The sequence below is a fragment of the Hyperolius riggenbachi genome, chromosome 2 (genome assembly GCF_040937935.1).
Source record: "Hyperolius riggenbachi isolate aHypRig1 chromosome 2, aHypRig1.pri, whole genome shotgun sequence".
Taxonomy (NCBI): domain Eukaryota; kingdom Metazoa; phylum Chordata; class Amphibia; order Anura; family Hyperoliidae; genus Hyperolius; species Hyperolius riggenbachi.
In genome coordinates, this window is record NC_090647.1 from 556,151,986 (window position 1) to 556,174,485 (window position 22,500).

The 22,500-nt window shown below is 46.1% G+C and overlaps 1 protein-coding gene across 6 annotated transcripts in view; it reads left to right on the top strand.

Moving 5' to 3' along the window:
• The window catches only part of ZBTB20 (zinc finger and BTB domain containing 20), a 1,072,531-nt gene that overhangs the window by 59,682 nt on the left and 990,349 nt on the right, over positions 1-22,500 (top strand). For 5 of the 6 annotated variants that reach the window (XR_011026572.1, XM_068270868.1, XM_068270865.1 and 2 more), the window contains exon 2: positions 3,797-3,973. The gene's annotated coding sequence lies outside the window, so the exon portion shown is untranslated. Of the gene's footprint in view, positions 1-3,796; positions 3,974-17,020; positions 17,101-22,500 lie in introns of all 6 variants that reach the window. The other variant, XM_068270867.1, reaches the window with a different exon arrangement.

Sequence of the window (22,500 nt, forward strand, 5' to 3'; positions counted from 1 at the left end):
AATCATTATTTCTCAGTTTTTGGCCATTTATAGTGTTAAAATAACACATTTTATTTGCCGTTTGTCCCAGTTATTGCAACGTTTAAAAAATGTCCCTAGTACAATGTATGGTGCCAATATTTTATTTGGAAATAAAGGTGCATTTTTTTCAGTTTCGCATCCATTACTAATTACAAGCCAGTAAATTAAAAATTAATAGTAATATACCCTCTTGACATTAATATTAAAAAAGTTCAGTCCCTAACTACTTATGTATTTTTTTTAATTTTCCTATACACACAAAAAAAAAGGGTTTGGGTACTTTGGGAGGGTGAAGACGGGAGCGCGCGGCAGCCACCCGCCGCTGAAGACTTATTTTCATGGCCCTGGTACTTCAATTAAAGTTTTGCCGGCCCGTGAATATACTGCACAAGATGCAATAAGTCGTTAAAGGGAACCTGAGATGGGAGTGATATGCAGACTGCCTTATTTATTTCCTTTTTAAACAATGCAAGTTACCTGGCAGTCCTCCTGATCAAGTGTCTACTTTTAGGGCCCGTTTCCACTATCGCGGTTTCCACCGCGATTCCGCAGAGTTTCCCCGCACATGAATCGCACGGGGAAACTCTGCCATAGGGGATAGCGGCGCCGCGGCCGAATCGCTTGCGGGAGCGATTCGGCCGGAACCACCCGCAGAATTCGCGGCGGAGGTTGCGAATCCCATAGCCGTGCATGGCACGGCTCATGGGATTCGCCTGCGATCCCGCCCACCCGCTCAGTGCCGGCGTGCGTCTGTGAGACGCACGCCGCACTAGTGGAAACGAGCCCTCAGTCATAGACTCTGAACAAGCATGCAGATCAAGTGCCCTGATCATGGGGCCCCATAGCAAAACTTTCATGGGGCTCTCAGATGAAGGCACTCTTAAGCAATGTCACCTACCCTATGGGTATGAGTTATTTAGAAATTGTACTTTAAAGGAGAACAGAGGCGCCAACAGGATAAAACGGACTACAAAATTTTAAAAATATCACAGGAGGAAGTGGTGGACTTACCTCCCCGAAGCAGACATGAAACTGTCGTTTATTCAAAACAGAAACATTTATTATATACTCCAAATAGACAAAAGCAACGCGTTTCGCATGTACAATCCTGCTTCTTCAGGCAATAACGGTAAGGAGTACACAACAGTGTTGTCTCTAGATCACGCTCAACGCCTCTGTCTCTGCAGAAATTGGGCACTGAGACAAAGTCAGAGGGCGGAGAAATACAAGAAAGGTAATGGTGAATACATTAAGTACTACCTCGGCCCCCTCGGCTCCAGGGCTCCATAGCAGCGGCTATGGCTATTGCTACGCCCCTGAGTCCAGCCATGCCCCTTCCCTCCCCATTCCATGCCTTCTTATCTCTGCCATGTCCCTCATGTGCCTGGCGCCCCTCCTCCTGACTCCTCAGTAATGTCATCAGCAGGTCTCTGGGCCAACTCTGTTTAACCACTTCGTCCACAGGTCAGTAGATATACGTCCTCTGGGACTTCATTTAAGCCACAGATCAGTAGATATACGTCCTCTAGAACTTCATCTAAGCCACAGGTCAGTAGATATACGTCCTCTGGGACTTCATCTAAGCCACGAGTCAGTAGATATACATCTTGTAGCTGAAGCTGTGCTGTGCAGGATTGGGCATTGCTCCTGTGCACATTTCTGGCACTATCTGATGCAGCACTAATTGGTGAATGGGAATATAGGTTTCCTGAGCTAATGAGATTGATTTTTACTATTAAAAATACTTTTATTTTCTCAATCATAGTGAAAAACACACTCTGTAGCATAATTTCAGAATCAAATATCTTCACCATAAATTGTGACCGGAACATAATCTAAGTTTTGTGATAAGTAGTAAGAATAGCCAAACAAAATTTGAGTTTTTTATGTACAGTAGCACTTTTTATTTTTAAACTGGAATTGGTAAAACTGAGAAATACATGTTTTTCCTATTTTTTTCTTTGTTTTCCCATTCAAATTAAAAGAAAACAAAATAGTTTGAGGGAAAAAATGGCATACAATGAAAGCCTAGTTTGTCTGGAAAAAAACAATATATATTTCATTTCTGTGTCATAAGTAGGGATAAAGTTATTTCTGATTAAATAGGGACATAGCTAAACTGTCAAAACTGCTCTGGTCAATACGTTGAAAACAAGGTCTGGATGCGATGTGGTTAAAGGATACCCGAAGTGACATGTGACATGATGAGATAGACATGTGCATATACAGTGCCTAGCACACAAATTACTATGCTGTGTTCCTTTTTTTCTTTCTCTGCCTGAAAGAGTTAAAGTGTGTAAATGGCTGACTCAGTCCTGACTCTAACAGGAAGTGACTACAGTGTGACCCTCACTGATAAGAAATTCCAACTATAAAACACTTTTCTAGCAGAAAATGGCTTCTGAGAGTAGGATAGAGATAAAAAGGGGAATTGCTTATCAGCGAGGGTCACACTGTAGGCACTTACAGACTGAGTCAGCCACTTACATACCTGATATTTAACTCTTTCAGGCAGAGGAAAAAAAAAAGGAACACAACATAGTTAGTTGTGTGCTAGGCACTGTACATACACATGTCTATCTCATCATGTCACATGTCACTTCGGGTATCCTTTAAGCCTTAAAGGATAAAGTTTAAGGTCTAATGATGTTGATCCAGGGATTTTATCTGATTGCCATCTGGAGTCGGGAAGGAATGTTCCCTTTTGGGGCTAATTGGACCATGCCTTGTAAGGTTTTTTTTGCCTTCCTCTGGATCAACAGGGATATGTGAGGGAGCAGGCTGGTGTTGTACTTTGTACTGGTTGAACTCGATGGACGTATGTCTTTTTTCAACCAAAATAACTATGTAACTATGTAAGGTGTTGCACCAGGGTCCAGCGAAGCCCCATTTGTAACATCAGCCAGTGCTGCTGAGGTAGCAATGCAGCTTCTCATGCAGCTACACTCCCAGTGAGGTAGACAGACTGGCTACAGGGTTACTTAAATACAAATCATTCAATACATAAGCACTTTTACTTACAAGAACAATCTATAAAACAGAGACACCCAAAGGTATAAAATACACAAACTATTTTTTAAAAAAGAAAGTAGCAGCGTGCTTAAAGTGTACCAGAGACGAAAGCTAAAAAAAAAACATACATACCTGGGGGCTTCCTCCAGCCTCCTCCGACCTGATCACTCCCTCAGCGTGGTCCTCCACCTCCTGGATTTTGGTACGGGATCCCGGTATTTTCGGCAAGTCGGTGCAGTGTGTCTGCGTGCGCTCCCCCATCTCGCTCCCATGGCCAGGAGAGTTCTGCACCTGCGTAGTGGTACTGTGCAGGCGCAGGAAGCCCCCATCGGCAGGAGCGCGGCAGGGCAGGTGTGCGTGGCCTGCTGCGCATGCGCAGTAAGCCCTAACTGGCCAAGTGACTGGAACCCCGTGCCGAAAGATCAAGGAGGCAGAGGACAGTGCCAAGGGAGTGATCAGGCCGGAGGGGGCTGGAGGAAGCCCCAGGTAGAAGGGCACTAATGGTCTTATGCAAAGAATAAACAGCTTTATTCTGCTACAACTTTGCAATGCGTTATGCAGGCAAAACCTGCTTCTTCATTCAAAAATATGGAGTGTCTGATAACGGGTCCCTGTGAGCTCAGACCCTTTATCTTTTATGTCTTTGTCTCTATCTCTATATTTTACTTACACAGCTATCAGATATATTACCTAAGGCATAATTGATGTGAAGTCCCAGAAATGAGCTTATAGTGATAATTTTTTTACTTTCTTTTTGTTTAAGGTTACATTAGCTCCGCCCTCCATCCCATGGCTGGGAGTCCACAAAGCACAGGTTCACAGTTCATTGCGAAACGCACTGCTTTTTCATCATTATCATCATCATCATCAAGGGCAAGTCCATGACGCTCTTTAGAGCAATACTACCAACACTGCTCAATCCGAGACCTCCAGCATCCAGGTAATTCATGCTTTTGTTTTCATCTGTGACTAAAGTTTAAACAAAACACCCCTTTGGTGAAATGAAGGTGTAACTACAGCTTCAACATTTTATTTTTGTTTTTTTGCCCTGTGAGGATCAGTTGGAACTCTGGACAGTTTTTTACTGCTGTGTCTGTACCCACCTCCTATTTTGCTGTCACTTAGGGCTGATTCACACTACAAGAGCTTTTTAAATGCTAGAGATTTGAAAAGCTTTTGCTAATGCAATGCTATGGGGGATTTTGACATAATCATATCGCTCCAGTGTGAACACTCACATACAATAACATTAGTTTAAAATCACAAAGAGCTTAGAAAAGCTCTTGTGGTGTGAACAAGCCCTCACAGTAGGTAATAGACACCTGACAGAACTGACAGGTTTTGGACTAGCCCATCTCCTTATGGGAGTTTCTCAGGTTTTTTTTCGTTATTTTCAAAAGCACTTACTGAATGGTAGTTGCTCAGCCCAACTGCTAGAATAGTGTTGCAGACAGGGAGAGGGTGCGGCCTGCATCTCTGTATACATCCTTTCCAGGGAGTGCTTTTGTAAAGAATACATGAAATTCTGTACTGAGAATCCCCCATGAAGTGATGGACTAGTCAAAAGCCCGTCATTTCCGTCAGACTAACTACTATAAGTGACAGCAACATAGAAGAAAAGTAATTTATAGCTCATTTAACTCTGGAAGAAATATACGTCTTATTTGAATGTGTTTACATCTATTTTACATTTTACAATTTCTTGCAATACTGGTCCTTTGAAGAGGAACTGTTGCGAAAATCTTAAAATTTAAAACACATACCAATAAGAAGTACATTTCTTCCAGAGTAAAATGAGCCATAAATGACTTTTCTCCTATGTTGCTGTCACTTACAGCAGGTAGTAGAAATCTGACATTACCGACAGGTTTTGGGTTAGTCCATCTCTCCATAGGGGATTCTCAGCATAGCCTTTATTCTTTATAAAGACACTCCCTGAAAATGATTAATACAAAGATGCTGGCCAGCCTCCCTGCTCACTGTACACTATTTTGGCAGTTGGATGGAGCAACTGCCATTCACTAAGTGCTTTTTCAAATAAAGAAAACTCAGAGAATCCCCCTATGAAAAGATAGGGTAGTCCAAAACCTGTCGGTAATGTCAGATTTCTACTACCTGCTGTAAGTGACAGCAACATAGGAGAAAAGTAATTTATGGCTCATTTTACTCTGGAAGAAATGTACTTCCTATTTGTATGTGTTTTAAATTTTAAGATTTTCGTGGCAGTTCCTCTTTGCTGTCTTCCAATTTGCTGTTTGTGTTTTCTTTGAGGTAATCCACCTTTTGAACTGCTTTTAGATGTTTTATTATCCCTTATATCTGTCTCAGTATATGTGGCAGGGGTAACCCTGCCTGATGGGTTTGCTGCTGTTGCTGACTGGTATATGTGTGTTTTGTGATCTCTTGTGCTTTTCACGTCAGCCAGTGGTAATAGTTTACAGTGTCTCAGGCACATGTGACTGGCTGTATGAGAAAGGGGTTGGTGTTATTCCTTCATCCATTGGCTGGTTCGGACCTTTGGAAATTGCATTGGGGTTACTGGATTTGAGGAAAGGCTTTGGCAATTGTGCTGTGGAAACAGTCAGCAGCTAGAGTCACAGGGCCAGATTCATCAAAGCATTACCGACAGTTTTTTCTTCTAAAACTGTTCTAACCAGCAGAAGAACAGTTCTGCATGATAGTAAGAAACTTCCCAAAGCCTATGTAATAGTGGCAGTTTAGCCTGGATTTCTAGAGCTACACTACTGTTAAGAAAAGTGCAAAACCATTCCTTAACTGCTGTAGATTAAAAAGTGCTCATTAGCAGTTCTATAGATAGTGCAGGCTAGATGTGATTTGTGAAGGGCTCCTCCCCCCTCATTCAGAGCTTGCTGACAGCAGGTGTGTTGGTTACCTCAGCAACAGCAATTCCCCTCACACACTGCACTGCCTGAGAAACCTTCCTAACTCCTAGTCCTTACAGTTTAAGAAGGAATCTGCACTATCTAGTGATTTCTTAGGATGTCTGAGACAGTTCTGCACGGATTTCTGAAAACCTACTAATATTTTGTCCCAGACACTCTTGATAAATCTGGCCCACATAGAATTCATGCTATTACTTTCTTTGTGGAAAAACTAACTCAGATTGCTGTCCGAGTGTCCTTTCTCCTCCTGTCTGACACCAGTTTCCAGCTAGCTTTAGGCTGTCTACCCCCCCTTCTTACCTCAAAGCCCCTCGGGACCCTCTTCCGCATGGCTGTGGCTGGGAGCGCACTGCGTATTCCTAAGACGTCATGCGCATGACGTAGTGACATCACACCCATTCACAGAGCGCTCCTGGCCACTGGTATGCGCTGCAGGATGCGGGCAGCCCGGCCAGCACCTGCGCAGTAAGCCCGACTCCGGTGACCTGGAAGAGGGTCCCAGGGGGATTTGAGGTATGATGGGGGGCTAGATAGTAGAATGGGGGAGAGGTGGGCATCAGGGCATGTGATAGTATATGCCTGCTCTCCCCTGTTTCGCATTGTCGCATCTGGTATCCTTTAAGATATATATAAAATAGCAGTGTCAGGCTTGTCTGGTCAATGACTATAGGTCAGTTGGCAACGGGTAATCCAATAGAGCGTGGTCAGGCTACAGGCAGAGTCGGCACCAGGGAATCAATCTAGAGTAATCGTGGTTAAGATACAAGGCAGAATCGGCAACAGGAGTCAAAAGGTTTTGTGAGCGCATACCCAGCAACAAGCCAAAAGCTAATGCTATCACTGGCGATGTCTGGGGGCGCTCACCATGCTTAAATACAAGGACTAACCAATCAGAAATAAACAAATTAAAAACAACCAATAGAGACTCAGCCTGATCAGCTGACACGCAGCACACACACATGGTTACTGTTTACAGCGGAGCGCGTACTGAGAGTGCGTCCGCCTCCTATCCAATGGAAGCTGAGCGCCAGGCTGCTCTCTAGTGACGTCAGCGGTCTGCCGAGACCAGGAAGCTTGAGCCTCAGCCCGGGTCTCGGCGTTCTGCCGCCATGAATGCCCTGATGATCTTACAAGCAGCTGTTTACTGTCTACTGTTTACTGCTCTCTCCCCGGCATCCAGCTGCAAAGTTCCAGATCCCGGTTTGATGACGTCATCAAGCTGGGACCCGTCATTAGAGGCAGTGCGAGGCTGTATACCGGGCAGAGTGGATGGGCAGTGACAATTGCCTTCTTTCTGCCACCACTTCAGTGATCACTATAATTGGCGGCGATCGTCGTGATCACGTGATCAGGAGCCTATCGCCTTGGCTCCTGATCAGTGAGGGGAAATGTTTCTAGTGGTGGCCCAAGTCACAGAGGGGACCAGAAAGGCTCTGACTTTTTTTTTTCAGCTTTGCATTAAGCGGATAGCACTGCTGTAAATAATGTAAAGTAGACATATACCTTAGCAATCCAGCAATAAAACCGTTAGATACAGATAGACAGTCCCGCATGGTTTTGCAATGTATGTGCTGTTCATGCTGTTTAGAGGATGTTTAGAAAGCTGTGAGGGTTAGTTGGATAGGTGTGGGGGAGGTTTCTCCATTCATACTTTGCTGATTCTCTTATGGGAAAAAAAAATCATATCTGGACTTACTAACTTGTTAAAGCGCCACAGCATTTATTTCATAGTTTAGCAACTCCAGGGGCTAATTTTAGTGTGCTGTCCATATTTTACACTTTAAAGGACAACTGTAACCTCCTAAAAAAATTAGATACTCGCCTACCTTAGAGGAGGGAAACCTCTGGATCCCTGAAGTTGGCTATTAACATTACAATTCTCTGGACGATTGACTGTCTGATTTTCTTGGGCCCGCTGCTATCCAATTTGATTAGATTAATGGCATTGTTCTTTCAGTATCTCTTTTTTTAGAGGTCATGGTTGACCTTTAAGTATGCATTCAGACTTATATTGCTGTCTATGCTGTTATAAGGCTCTCTGTAGGGGTACCACTATTGGCATGGTCAGACAGTGAAGGAAAAGCACCTCATTGGATTAAAAGCAACAGCGAACAGCTGACAGAGGTCGTAACCTTTGGACACATGCTCCTGAGGAAGTGCCACTTCATGCCACGATAGAGGCGGATCCATTGGGACTGCATCCTTTCTGCCACTGAGTTAAACAATACCAGTTGCCTGACTGTCTTGCTGATCTATTTGGCTGCAGTAGTGTCTGAATCACACACCTGAAACAAGCATGCAGCTAATCCTGTCACACTTCAGCCAGAAAGCATCTGCATGCTTGTTTAGGATTTATGGCTAAAAGGATCAGCAGGGCTGTGGAGTCAGAGTCAGAGTAATTTTGGGTACCTGGAGTTGAGTTCATAAACTGTGGAGTCGGATGGTTTTTGTACTGACTCCACAGCCCTGGGAGTTTCACCACAATATCAGCCATATAGATGTCCTGGATTATGTATTATGGAAAAGGTAAAGTTTCCTTGTGGGAAAGGGGGTATCATCTACTGATTAGGACGAAGTTCAGTCCTGGATAAAAGTTCCTCTAATGCTGGGCATACACGGGTCAATCCGGCAGCCGATTAGCCGCCGGATCAATTCCCGCTCGTCCGCCGGCGCTCCTTATCATCCGCTCGATTCCCCGCTGTTGTCCGCCGGCGGGGATCGAGTGGGGAATCTATCCCGCAGGTCATCGGACCTGTCGGATATTATCAATCGAGCCATCCACTAGCAATCGCAATCACATCATTAATTCTGTTATGCGATTGCGATTTGCGATTTTCATTTGCATTGCATTATCATTGTAAAAATCACTCCAGCAAGCGATTGCGATTTGCGATTTCCAAATCGAATCACTGCAGTGGAAAGTACTTCTCGTGATTTCTATGATAAAGTAACAACCCTAGCGATTCAAAAATCACTAGCGATTTGCGATTCAGCAATCGCAATCGCTCTAGTGGAAAAGGGCCCTTAGGCTTGGTTCACATTAGCTTTTGTCAACGGAACCGGCCGTACGGTTCCGTTGTCCGTTCCGCTGGACAAAAAATGCAGCAGGCCCCAATTTTCCGGACCGTTTCGCTCAGCGGAATGGAAACGGAAGGTTTTACAGCTACATAGGAACAAATAGAAAACGGACAGTTTTTACCCGATCCTGATGGCCGGATTCTTATGGCGGGTGTGAACCGGGCCTTACCGCCAGCCCAACAGAAGTTTTAACTCATTTATGTTCTATTTTAAAGTGAAGACATTTTAGCCTTTGGTGGAGGGCAGTGTCCACAAGGGAAGCCATTACATTAGGTGATCAGAGGGGCCTGTATTTCAGGACACACAACTACCGCACATTCTTGCTCCTGCCCTGATGGAAGTTATGAGGAGTGGCTGGAGTTGAGTCATTGTGAAGCGGCTTTCAGAGATTCCTGTGACTGTGTGAGGAGTTGGAGGAGGCAGAGAATTCCTTTGTGTCTTGGATCACATCCTATCTGTGCCTCCCACAATGTCACAATCAGGATCGCTGCACACAAGGCGATGGTTTGGTTATTTCTAATGAAAACAGAGGGAGATAACGCTGCTATAAAAAAGAAAAAAGGATTCTGAACACAATTTCCTTCCTTACAACATGAATATACCATTGTTTATTCTTCCAGGGGAAACGGAAAGTACCTTGAAAGTGCTCACTTGGAGCCTGAATTCAGGTGAATGTGGAGTTGTGTTTTTTTTTGTTTTGTTTTTCTTTTTTAATAAAAAATACCAGTCGCTGGCATATAATGCTAATCTTATGGTTTCGGTAGTATATGGATCACACCAGGAACAAGCATGCGACAAGAGGAGTCATACCTGGAACAAGCATGCAGCCAGCGGAATCACACCTGGAACAAGCATGCAGCCAGCGGAATCACACCTGGAACAAGCATGCCGCCAGCGGGGGTCACACCTGGAATAAGCATGCAGCCAGCAGAGGCACACCTGGAACAAGCATGCAGCCAGCGGAGTCACACCTGGGCAAGCATGCAGCCAGCAGAGTCACACCTGGAACAAGCATGCAGCCAGCAGAGTCACACCTGGAACAAGCATGCAGCCAGCAGAGTCACACCTGAAACAAGCATGCAGCCAGCGGAGTCACACCTGGGCAAGCATGCAGCCAGCAGAGTCACACCTGGAACAAGCATGCAGCCAGCAGAGGCACACCTGGAACAAGCATGCAGCCAGCGGAGTCACACCTGGGCAAGCATGCAGCCAGCAGAGTCACACCTGGAACAAGCATGCAGCCAGCAGAGTCACACCTGGAACAAGCATGCAGCCAGCAGAGTCACACCTGAAACAAGCATGCAGCCAGCGGAGTCACACCTGGAACAAGCATTCAGGCAGCGGAGTCACACCTGGCACAAGCATGCAGCCAGCGGAGTGACACCTGGAACAAGCGTGCAGCCAGCGGTGTTACACCTGGCACAAGCGTGCAGCCAGCGGTGTTACACCTGGAACAAGCATGCAGCCAGCAGAGGAACACCTGGAACAAGCATTCAGCCAGCGGAGCCACACCTGGAACAAGCATGCTGCCAGCAGAGTCCCACCTGGAACAAGCATGCAGCCAGCGGAGTGACACCTGGCACAAGCGTGCAGCCAGCGGTGTTACACCTGGACAAGCATGCAGCCAGCAGAGGCACACCTGGAACAAGCATGCAGCCAGCAGAGGCACACCTGGAACAAGCATTCAACCAGCGGAGTCACACCTGGAACAAGCATGCAGCCAGCAGAGTCACACCTGGAACAAGCATGCAGCCAGCAGAGTCACACCTGGCACAAGCATGCATCCAGTGGGAGTCACCCCTGGAACAAGCATGCATCCAGTGGGAGTCACCCCTGGAACAAGCATGCCGCCAGCGGAGTCACACCTGGAACAAGCATGCCGCCAGCAGAGTCCCATCTGGAACAAGCATGCAGCCAGCGGATTGACACCTGGAACAAGCATGCCGCCAGCAGAGTCACACCTGGAACAAGCATGCCGCCAGCGGAGTCACACCTGGAACAAGCATGTAGCCAGCGGAGTGACACATGGAACACTGATGACTCTAGGTGCCCAAAATTGCTCTGACTCCTTAGTCTAATCCTTATCAGGACTGTGGAGTTGGTACAAAAATTATCCAACTCCGACTTCAGTTTATTGAAACCACCGACTCCGACTCCACAGCCCTGAAAACTCCTCCCACACTGTGAGGTCAGGGCCATGCAAACTTTGTTGCATGGTGGGAAATAACAGCTGTTTCCAACTGCAAGCAAGCAGTAGCTCCCTCTGCAAAAGATTTGAAAGACTTTGAATGAGGGACAATCGCCAGTGCAAGAAGAGCTGGTGGAAGCATCACTGAAACAATGACTCTTTTAGGATATTTTCACACAGCAGTATCTCTGGTGTTTAGAGAGAGGAAAAAAAAAACTTCAAGCGAGGCCTATTCTGGTCAAAAAAGGCTGGTGAATGAGAGGGGGTTGGACGACGAATATTGCCCATAGTCCACATCAACAGAATGGCAACAAATTATAGCTGAATTCATTGCAGGTGCATCACAAAGCATATCACAACGTACAACAAGACGGACTTTGCAAAGGATGGGCTTTAGCAGCAGGAGATCATCAAGAGTGTCTTTAGTATCACTGAAAAATAGGAAAAGACGCCTGTTGTGGGCCCTTGCCACCGTGCTCGATAGGTCTCAAATTGGTTTGAGGAACATTAATCCGAGTTTAACTAGCTTCCAAGGCCAGCTCAGCTCTTGACCTCAAAACTACTGAGCATTTGTAGGATAAAGTCTACAGATAACTTCAAAGCTTGGAAACGCCACCATCCAATCTCACCCAACAATCTTGTTGAGTCCATGCCAAGAAGAATGTCGGCTGTGATCAGAGCTAAAGGTGGACCAACTCGTTATTATAGGGTGTCTCTTATTTTTTGGCCACTCTTTGTAAAGGTGTGATGAAGGTAATTCAATTGTGGGTTAAAGCTGGGCACACAGCTGCAATATTCGTCGCCTAGAATTATCTTTTTGGATTATTTGGGGAGAAGTTTTTGAACTGGCACAGTCTAGCAGCCTGCTCTATTTTATTATCGAGAAGGACGCACGTGCAGCAGCAATGCAGCAGTAACAGCCTTTGAAGTTCCTGCAGACCAAAGAGACACCAAGCAAGGCAATCCATGCTGGTGGAGCCCTGTAGAGGAGGCCAGTGGTTTGGGGGTCACTAGAACAATCACTTCTGGTCTTTTCAGCCAAGGAAAGTAAAGTACAGAAGCTTTATATAGAATACACTATCTGCATGGATTTTGTATGTTCTCTTTTTTAGGTTAGGCCCCACAGAGGGGCAGTGAGCGACGTGATTGGTCCAGCATTCATACTCTGTGCAGAATGGTTGTGGTATGAGATACAGCACATAGCGTCCGATATGCAAGAACATCAGGCATTATGCTGTGATTGAGGCACTACTGCAGCCAAATAGATGAGCAGGGCTGCCAGGCAACTGGTATTGTTTAAAAGGAAATAGATATGGCAGCCGCCATATGTCTCACCTCGGGTCACTTTTAAGCCGTTCATATTTACTCCATTCCCAGTCCATCAAAAAACAGGACCGCGGGCAAATGAACTGAGCCCAAGTAAAATGTCTGACATTCCCGTTACCGCAGTGCGTTCTGGCACGGTGCCCTGTCACACCACTGCACACATTTTGTATTTACGCACGCGTTTCTGAAGTCGCAGGGTCAAAGCTACAATGGATGACCACCTATTGCAATGTAACAGATGGACTAAGGGTCCCTTCACACTATGTCATCACAGAGCAGATGCAATGGTATTCCTGTTGGGCTATCACATTGATTGCGTTGTGATGCAGTGGTTTCTGTAGGGATAGCACACTGCATGCAGTGTGTTTACAGTAGCAGTGAGGCATACTTTCACTGTACTCTATGCCTCAGTGGGCTTGCTGCACTAAAGTATGTTAAAGTTGCCTGGGTTGTTCTGGGCACCACAATACAGGAAAGATATTGCAGTCTTAGAGCAGGTGCAGAGACGAGCAACAAAATTGATACGTGGGATGGAAGGTCTCACTTACCAAGAAAGGTTAGATAACCTGGGTTTATTTAGTCTAGAGAAAAGACGCCTCAGATTTTTTCAAGCACCCGTCATTTGGACGTCCTCTAGTCCTTTGAGAAGGACTGGCGGATCGTTCAATTCCAGTCTTATCAGCTAAACGATGGACTGTACACATATCCGATTTGACGTCCGGACGACTGAACAACCGGACGTCCAAACGACGGGTCATTTGAAAAAATCAGATGGGTGTACGAGCCTTTAGAGGGGATCTAATTAACATGTATAAATACATCAGAGGGCAATATAAAGCTTGGCGAATGAGCTTTTTGTCCCTAGGCCTTCTCAAAGGACTAGAGGACTTGATCTGCGCATGGGGGCTTAGATGCTTTCCTTGCGTTGAAAGACACCCATGGCTATAATTACTAGGAAATGCCCAGTGATGTTGATCCAGGGATTTTATCTGATTGCCATCTGGAGTCGGGAAGGATTTTTTTTCCCTTTGGGTGCTAATTGGACCATGGGTACAAGGGTAAGGGTTTTTCCCCTTCCTCTGGATCAACAGGGATATGTGAGGGAGCAGGCTGGTGTTGTACCTTGTTCTCTGGTTGAACTCGATGGACGTATCTTTTTTTCAACCCAAATAACTATGTAACTACAGTTGCTTGCAAAAGTATTCGGCCCCCTTGAAGTTTTCCACATTTTGTCACATTACTGCCACAAACCTGAATCAATTTTCTTGGAATTCCACATGAAAGACCAATACAAAGTGGTGTACACGTGAGAAGTGGAACGAAAAACATACATGATTCCAAACATTTTTTACAAATAAATAACAGCAAAGTGGGGTGTGCGTAATTATTCGGCCCCCTGAGTCAATACTTTGTAGAACCACCTTTTGCTGCAATTACAGCTGCCAGTCTTTTAGGGTATGTCTCTACCAGCTTTGCACATCTAGAGACTGAAATCCTTGCCCGTTCTTCTTTGCAAAACCGCTCCAGCTCAGTCAGATTAGATGGACAGCGTTTGTGAACAGCAGTTTTCAGATCTTGCCACATATTCTCGATTGGATTTAGATCTAGACTTTGACTGGGCCATTCTAACACATGGATATGTTTTGTTTTAAACTATTCCATTGTTGCCCTGGCTTTATGTTTAGGGTCGTTGTCCTGCTGGAAGGTGAACCTCCGCCCCAGTCTCAAGTCTTTTGCAGTCTCCAAGAGGTTTTCTTCCAAGATTGCCCTGTATTTGGCGCCATTCATCTTCCCATCAACTCTGACCAGCTTCCCTGTCCCTTCTGAAGAGAATCACCCCCCGAGCATGATTCTGCCACCACCATATTTGACAGTGGGGATGGTGTGTTCAGAGTGATGTGCAGTGTTAGTTTTCCGCCACACATAGCGTTTTGCATTTTGGCCAAAAAGTTCCATTTTGGTCTCATCTGACCAGAGCACCTTCTTCCACATGTTTACTGTGTCCCCCACATGGCTTGTGGTAAACTGCAAAAGGGACTTCTTATGCTTTTCTGTTAACAATGCCTTTCTTCTTGCCACTCTTCCATGAAGGCCAACTTTGTGCAGTGCACGACTAATAGTAGTCCTATGGACAGTTTCCCCCACCTGAGCTGTAGATCTCTGCAGCTCGTTCAGAGTCACCATGGGCCTCTTCATTGCATTTCTGATTAGCGCTCTCCTTGTTCGGCCTGTGAGTTTAGGTGGACGGCCTTGTCTTGGTAGGTTTGCAGTTGTGCCATACTCCTTCCATTTCTGAATGATCGCTTGAACAGTGCTCCGTGGGATGTTCAAGGCTTTGGAAATCTTTTTGTAGCCTAAGCCTGCTTTAAATTTCTCAATAACTTGATCCCTGACCTGTCTGGTGTGTTCTTTGGACTTCATGGTGTTGTTGCTCCCAATATTCTCTTAGACAACCTCTGAGGCCGTCACAGAGCAGCTGTATTTGTACTGACATTAGATTACACACAGGTGCACTCTATTTAGTCATTAGCACTCATCAGGCAATGTCTATGGGCAACTGACTGCACTCAGACCAAAGGGTGCCAAATAATTACGCACACCCCACTTTGCAGTTATTTGTAAAAAATGTTTGGAATCATGTATGATTTTTGTTCCACTTCTCATGTGTACACCACTTTGTGTTGGTATTTCATGTGGAATTCCAATAAAATTGATTCATGTTTGTGGCAGTAATGTGACAAAATGTGGAAAACTTCAAGGGGGCCGAATACTTTTGCAAGCCACTGTATGCAATGTGCATTACCCTTCACACATTACGGTGGTAACACACGTGCCGCTAATGGATTTAACAGCCAATGCTCCGCCTGAGTTAGTAACAGTTGCAGCATGCTCCCTGCACACGGCAACTTTATCATACTTTAGTGCCTCAAGTCCACCGTATGGTTGATCCTCTTCACCCTCCGGGATCCAGTGCCGACAGCCCCCAAAATCAGTTAACAAGGATGCCGGATGTGGTGCACGCGCAGTAGCAGCTGAAATATGTACCTATTACGCTTCAGTGCAGTAATAGATTAATTACCGGGTGCTGGAGATTCGCCGGGCACCGCATATGCTGGGGGGAGCTCATCGCTCATGCTGCAAGGTCCGTGACGCCCGGGGTATGGAGGAAAGAGATCGCGCCGTACCCATAAACCATGCCTCTTCCACCCATCTGGCCGGCAATATCCTGTTACCGCCTCTCAGATCTCCCTGCTGAGAACTGTAGTGAAGCGGCGCAGGCGCGCATGTGCGAGATCTGAGAAGCAGAGAAGGAGGTAAATAGGATACAAGGGTGGGGCCAGACGGGTGAAAGAGGCGTGTTTTATGGGCACAGCGGGATCTATTCTTCCACACCGCTCTGATAAACAGGGGAAGCTGACCAATCCACTTATAGAGAGGTAGAGTTGACCAATCCAACCAGTCACTCGCCTGTATACTGTTATATATACTGGGAACCACATGCAGTACAAAACCAGTATCTGTTCATATACAGCACCAGTATATGATGATTTTTTTAATATTTATTTAGTGTGCATTGGAAGAGGGGTAGTCTTATATGGCGAGAATATCCCAAACTCTATATTTTAACTGAAAAAGTTGGGGAGTCATCTTATACGCCGGAATATACAGGATTTACATTGCCGCTATTCGGGGGCATCCAGTGATGTATCCCAGAGGGGGAAGAGGATGGGGGGGGGGGGGGGGGGGGCGGAGCCTCATTAGGATCAGAGGCTTCCTCCTCCTGAGGTAAGGATTCCCCAGGGGCTGTTTTGTTTTTTACAGATTTACTTTAAAGGGCAACTGAAGAGAGAGGTATATGGAGGCTGCCATGTTTATTTCCTTTTAAGCAATACCAGTTGCCTGGCAGCCCTGCTGATCCTCTGCCTCTAATACTATTAGCCATAGCCCCTGAACAAGCATGCAGCAGATCAGGTGTTTCAGACTTTAAAGTCAGATCTGGCACGACTAGCTGCATGCTTGTTTCTGGTGTTATTCAGATACTACTGTAGAGAAATAGACCAGCAGGGCTGCACGGCAACTGGTATTGGTAAAAGGAAATAAATATGGCAGCCTCCGTATACCTCTTACTTCAGTTCCCCTTTAACAAGCGATGCGACTTTTCAGATACGTTGCGATGTAATCGTTGAACAATCGCATCCCAAACGTAATCTTCATAGTGGGAAAGGAGCAAAATAAATATGTCATAAATCTAATCTCTTTAGGAAAGAAAACGTAGCCCCAGACGTGACATTCAGCGGAATACTACAATGATGTGTATTTTAGTGGAAACCCTCTCCCCCTGCTCTCCCTCTCACGCGGAGTGCTGGCTGTCAGTCTCACAGCTCTCTGCGTGTGTCTTTGTCATCAGCAGCCCCGGCTCTCTGTTATATAAGGCGGCTCGTAATTTATGCCGACTGTCCCTTTAATGTCACTCTATATGCCATCCCCACAGGGCATACATTGCTCCGGCTGGCAGCAGAGGGGGTTAAAGTCTTTGACGCGCGCGCCGCCTCACAAAATCCTCTCAGATAAGTGAGTATTAATGTATGTATTTCCTCTGGTAATTCAGGTCAGCGTTCCAGTATCCTCATGTAACCTTTTAAGTGCCTTACGTACATACAGCAAAGCACTTCACTTCAGAAGCACGCGGAGATCTCACATATATTGTTTCTGACGCTTCCCTGTCAATTGCCGCTGTGCTCATAAGCTGTTTTCATAATAGAAATGTCCCTTAAACAGTCAAGATGCTTGTTTAAAAGAGTTGAGAGAGACAGAGAGAGAATCCTGTTTGCTTTTCCTTTCTTTCTCTCTCTCTCTCAGTGTTCTATGAGGGTTGTAATGATTAACTTTAATAGGTTTTCCTCTGTTTTTGATAGAAGCCTGTAGTATTTTTGTTGTGTTTGTTCAGCAGTGTGTTTTTGTAATCAGTAGCGATTGTACATCTGCATATTTGTTACGGGGGATGACTCACGGGGACATGTATGGGTAAATATATCACAAGCTGATCCTGGCTAAGGAGGAATTAGATAAGGGTCCAGGGACAGATCACCCTGACTGTTCTGTGCAGCCGCTGTGCTCGGTATGGGGTGTCGGTGCTTGCAAAGTCCCCCCCCCCCAGCAACTCCTCTAGTCAAGACTACTTTTTTTGTTTGTTTTTTTGTTTAAAGTGAATGGGAACTGCATTTTTAAAAAAAAATGAAGCAAATACTTAGCTAAGGAGAGGGAAGGCTCTGGGTCGTATAGAGCCTTCCGTCTCCTCAGTCGGTGCCCTCTATCCTGTGCTGGCCCCCCTCCCTCCCCCCCCCCATCCCGTTTCAATCCCCCACCGAAAGAGTATTTGGAAGTCTTCGGGAGCAGTGTCCTCTCAAAGACATGCGGCTCCATACTGCACAGGAGTGAGCGTGCAAGAGAGCGTGCTTGTGCAGGCGCAGTACAGGGCTGCCCTTCTTCAGGAGCACTCAAGCTTCCTGAAAACTCCTAAAGCCTCCTTCGGCCGGATAAAGCAGTATTTGACTAATTTAGTCACTGCTACCGGGCGAGCCAGCACCGGAACGAGGGGACCAGGAGAGGAGCGGGAAGGCTCTATAGGACCCAGAGCCTTCCCTCTCCTTGGGTAAGTGTCTGTCTCATTTTTTTAAATGCTGTTCCCATTCACTTTAAGTGGACCTGAAGAGTTTAAAAAATAACGAGTTTCACTTACCTGAGGCTTCTGCCCGCCTCCTTCAGCCGACCTGTGCCCGCAAAGTTACCAAGTAATCCTCCATTCCTGCGCCGCGGCTCACTTTTGCTTCTGGCTGTTGACGTCCACTGTGCCTGCGCGACCCTGGCCATGCGTTTCCTCGTTCACGCTCCCGTCCCAGGAAACATACTGCACAGTTGCAGACTAGTAGATATTTTCTCGTACTGCACCTGCGCAGGACGTTCCTGTGGACCGTGTACGAGGATGCGCGTGGCCAGCGCCGTACATGCACAGTGGGCGTCAACTTACAAGTTGGCGAATGACGATAATGAAATTTAGCCGCAGTGGGGGAACATAACGGCTGCAGGGGGCTGGCTGAAGGTCCGCCTTAATTGTAGAAAGCAGGGGACAGTTTAGAATGTTTCTTCTGTCATTTCCTGTTGAAGGCAACAACAGAGGAAGTGATGTATAGACTGCAATAAAACTTGACAGAAGTGCTAGCAGCACAGTGGCAGTGGGCAGCACGGTGGTGTAGTGATTAGCGATCTCGCTTTGCAGCGCTGGTTCCCGGGTTTGTATCCAAACCATGGCATTATCTGCAAAGAGCTTGTATCTTCTCCCCGTGTCTGTGTGGGTTTCCTCCGGGCACTCCAGTTTCCTCTCACATCCCAAAAACATACAGATAAGTTCATTGGTGTCCACCTAAATTGGCCCTAGACTACAATACATACACTACATGATACACACATAGACATGTGACTATGGTAGGGATTAGATTGTGAGTGCCTCTGAGAGACAGTTAAGTGACATGACTATGTACTCTGTACAGTGCTGCAGAAGATGTCACAAAAACTAATTTTGATTGGCCAGTGACTGGCCAGTTTCACTTTCTCCATATAGCATGAGGGCCAATAGATTTTAAATACTATCCACAGATTGTTTAGGTAAACTTTCATAACACACGGAGAAGGGAAATTGGTCAGTGATTGGCCAATCAAATTTAGATGTGTGTACCAGGCTCTAGAGATTCTTGACTTCACAGCTTTGTGTCTCACCCCTGAAAGAAAGGACTGGAAAATGGAGCAGGCAGGGTGTGAGGGGTCATGACAATCTTACTGAGTCTTAAATAGTGACCACCTTTTCTCCTCTCACCACTTACCTCAGGAGGTGGAAACCACTGGATCCTAATGAGACTTCCCTCATCTTTCTAGTGCTAGGTACACACCATAAGATAGTTTGGCAGATAGATGGTTTGATAGATAATTTCCGTCATGTCCGATCTTATTTTCTTTTCTTGTTTTTTTCTGATGGATTTCTCATAGAAGTGAATGGAAATTGATTGGAAAATCAATCGGACGATAAATCAGCTGAAAAATCTTATCGTGTGTACCTAGCATAAGCCACAGGGATCCAGCGCTGGCAGCCCCTGAAACATCAGCCGACACAGGTGCAGTAGCGCCTGCAGTATTTAACTTCCCGGCACCAGCGCAGGAGCAGAATCGTCTTTCCAATGCGCTCCGATGGAAAAAGCTGAGCCCAATTGGGTCCGCTCTACTGTGCAGAGGCGACTCGCGCTGCTATCCGCCAGAGCTCATCAGAAAGCCGTTGCTGCGCTATGCTGGAACCGAGAATGTAAATATTTACTTTGCCGTTGTTCGGGGCTATCAGCGCTGGATCCCAGAGGCTGCAGAGGAAAGGGAAGCCTCATTAGGGTCCAGAGGCTTGCCCCTCCCAAGGTACGTACCCCACAGGGGAAGTTTTCTTAATTACAGATACTTTTTAAAGTGTACCAGAGATGGTACATTAAGCTTAATGTAGACTTAACCGGGACTTCCTCCAGCCCCATGAGCAGCGCTGAGTCCCTCATCGTCGTCCTCAGCCCATCCGCTAAGTTGCTATGACTCCTGGTAATCCGGGCAGTCGTGGCCTTCTGCGCATGCACGCACCCCTTGTCGCGCTCCCATACCCAGGAGTGTTCTGCACCGACGCAGTACTGCACAGATGCAGAAGGCTTCAGGGGACGTGAACGCGGTGGAGATGTGGCCAAACCGCGCATGCGTAAAAGACCTCGACTGATGGCGACTAACTGGATTAACCGCACTCATAGCTCCAGAACGGAGGGGTGGATGAGGATGGTGAGGGACTTAGCGCTGCTTATGCGGCTGGAGGAAGCCCCAGGTAAGTATAAATTAAGCGTAATGTACCATCTTTGGTACACTTTAAAGGGAACCTTAGCTGTAAAAAAAAAAAAAGTGTTTTACTTACCTGGGGCATCTACCAGCCCCCTGCAGCCATCCTGTGCCCTCGCAGTCACTCATGGCTCCTCTGGTCCCCTGCTGCCATCTAGTGTCGTTTTTGCCGACTGGGAGTCGGCCGGCTGCCATGCGTACGTTTTTACGCATCCCTGCTGGCGCAGGAAGCTATTGCAGACATCAACAAGTAACTTTTTACACGTTACAGGTGTAATGCGTAAAATTTTACGCATTACACCCATAACGCGTAAAAATGTACTTGTTGATGTCTGCAATAGCTTCCTGCACCAGCAGGGATGCATAAAAACGTAAACATGGCGGCCGGCCGACTCCCAGTCGGCAAAAACGACACTAGCTGGCAGCGGGGAACCAGAGGAGCCATAAGTGACTGCGAGGGCACAGGATGGCTGCAGGCGGCTGGTAGATGCCCCAGGTAAGTAAAACTTTTTTTTTTTTTTTTTTTACAGTTAAGGTTCCCTTTAAAGTGTAACTGTCAGGTATAAAATCAAACATCAGTTCTTTATTTTTATCTGGTAAACAAGTAATAAGGATGCTAACCAGGCAATCCAAAAGTTAAAATCACTCTTACTTTTCTTGTTGATAAAGACCATTCCCCAGTTTACCCGACTCTTATTTGGTACACACAAAATTTAGTACGCAAAAAGGAAGTTGCAGGGCATGCTGGGTTGTCCTTTTTAGCTCCTCTAATTCCCCTCAGACTTAACTAATGCAGTCTAATTGGCTGAAGCCTCTTTCCCTCCTGGTTTCCCCTCCCACACCTCGATTCCTTTCTGATTGGCCAATATTTCTCATGCTGAGACAATCAGGCAGAGGAGAGTAAGGGAGGAAATGACATCAGGATTGGCTTCAAAACAGCCACAGTTAAAATGGGAAATGCTAAGAAGGATTTTATCTTTTTGTAAGTAGATATGTAAGTAGAGCAAGTATTTATCTACTTATATATGTGTTTTTTTTCTGAGAAAGTATGGCTGACAGCTCCTCTTTAAACAGTCAGTTGCCCATTCGGTCAGAGTGAACCTCCCTGGTTACAGACCTATAGATGAGACATCAGCAGCACTGGAATGCAGAGGGATTGTCCTGCAAGGCGCTGCCCACACCTATAGACAGGCGTAATGGACCACACTGGTGGGGAGACACCGTCCCCCATCGCCAGCAGGCTGTCCTGAGCTCAGCCATGATGCTCCCCCATAAGCAACTTTAGCAATATCCTCCTCTCTATATTCAATTTCCATAATTTAATTTGTTTTGCTGGGATTACCATGCCTTCAAAATATTTGTCAAAACATTCTGTGTATGTTTCATACATCAAGCCTCGTCTGACTCACAAGCACACAGCTTTTAAACCCAAATGAGATTTCCATTGCTCTGACTGAGTTTAGAGAAGCCGGTAAATTATACACATCTGCTGTTGTTTGTTTGTGATGTCTGAGACCAGAAAAATAAACAGTCAACAATCTTAATCATCTCCAGCACAATTTACAGATTCCACTGTGCTCCAGGACAAGGTTACCGTGTACCTGAGAACCGGGGCTATGCGTTGGTTACACGGCAACACTCACGTTAGGGCAGTTGGCAACAGTGTCGTAGCACCGCGTACGTGTGTGTGTGTGCGTGAGGGGGGAGGGTTGAAGGTACCAGAAAGAGAGGGCGCCCATCTAAGGGGTCTGTTTATAAGAAGTTAAAAACCTCTTACCAGAAGAATAATAGACAACTAAAATGAGAGGGTTATGGAGGCTGCCATATTTTTTTTCCCTTTTAAGGAATGCAAAGCTTCTGGCTGTCCTACTGATCCTCCGCCTCCAATACAGTCATAGACCCTGAGCAAGCATTCTGGTCAGACTTATGTGGGCATACACGGTGCGTTTCTTTCTTATCAATCGAGCCGCTGATGGGCTCGATTGATAATATCCGACAGGTCCGATCATGAATGGATCGATTCCCCGCTCGATTCCCGCGGGCGGACAATGGCAGGGAATCGAG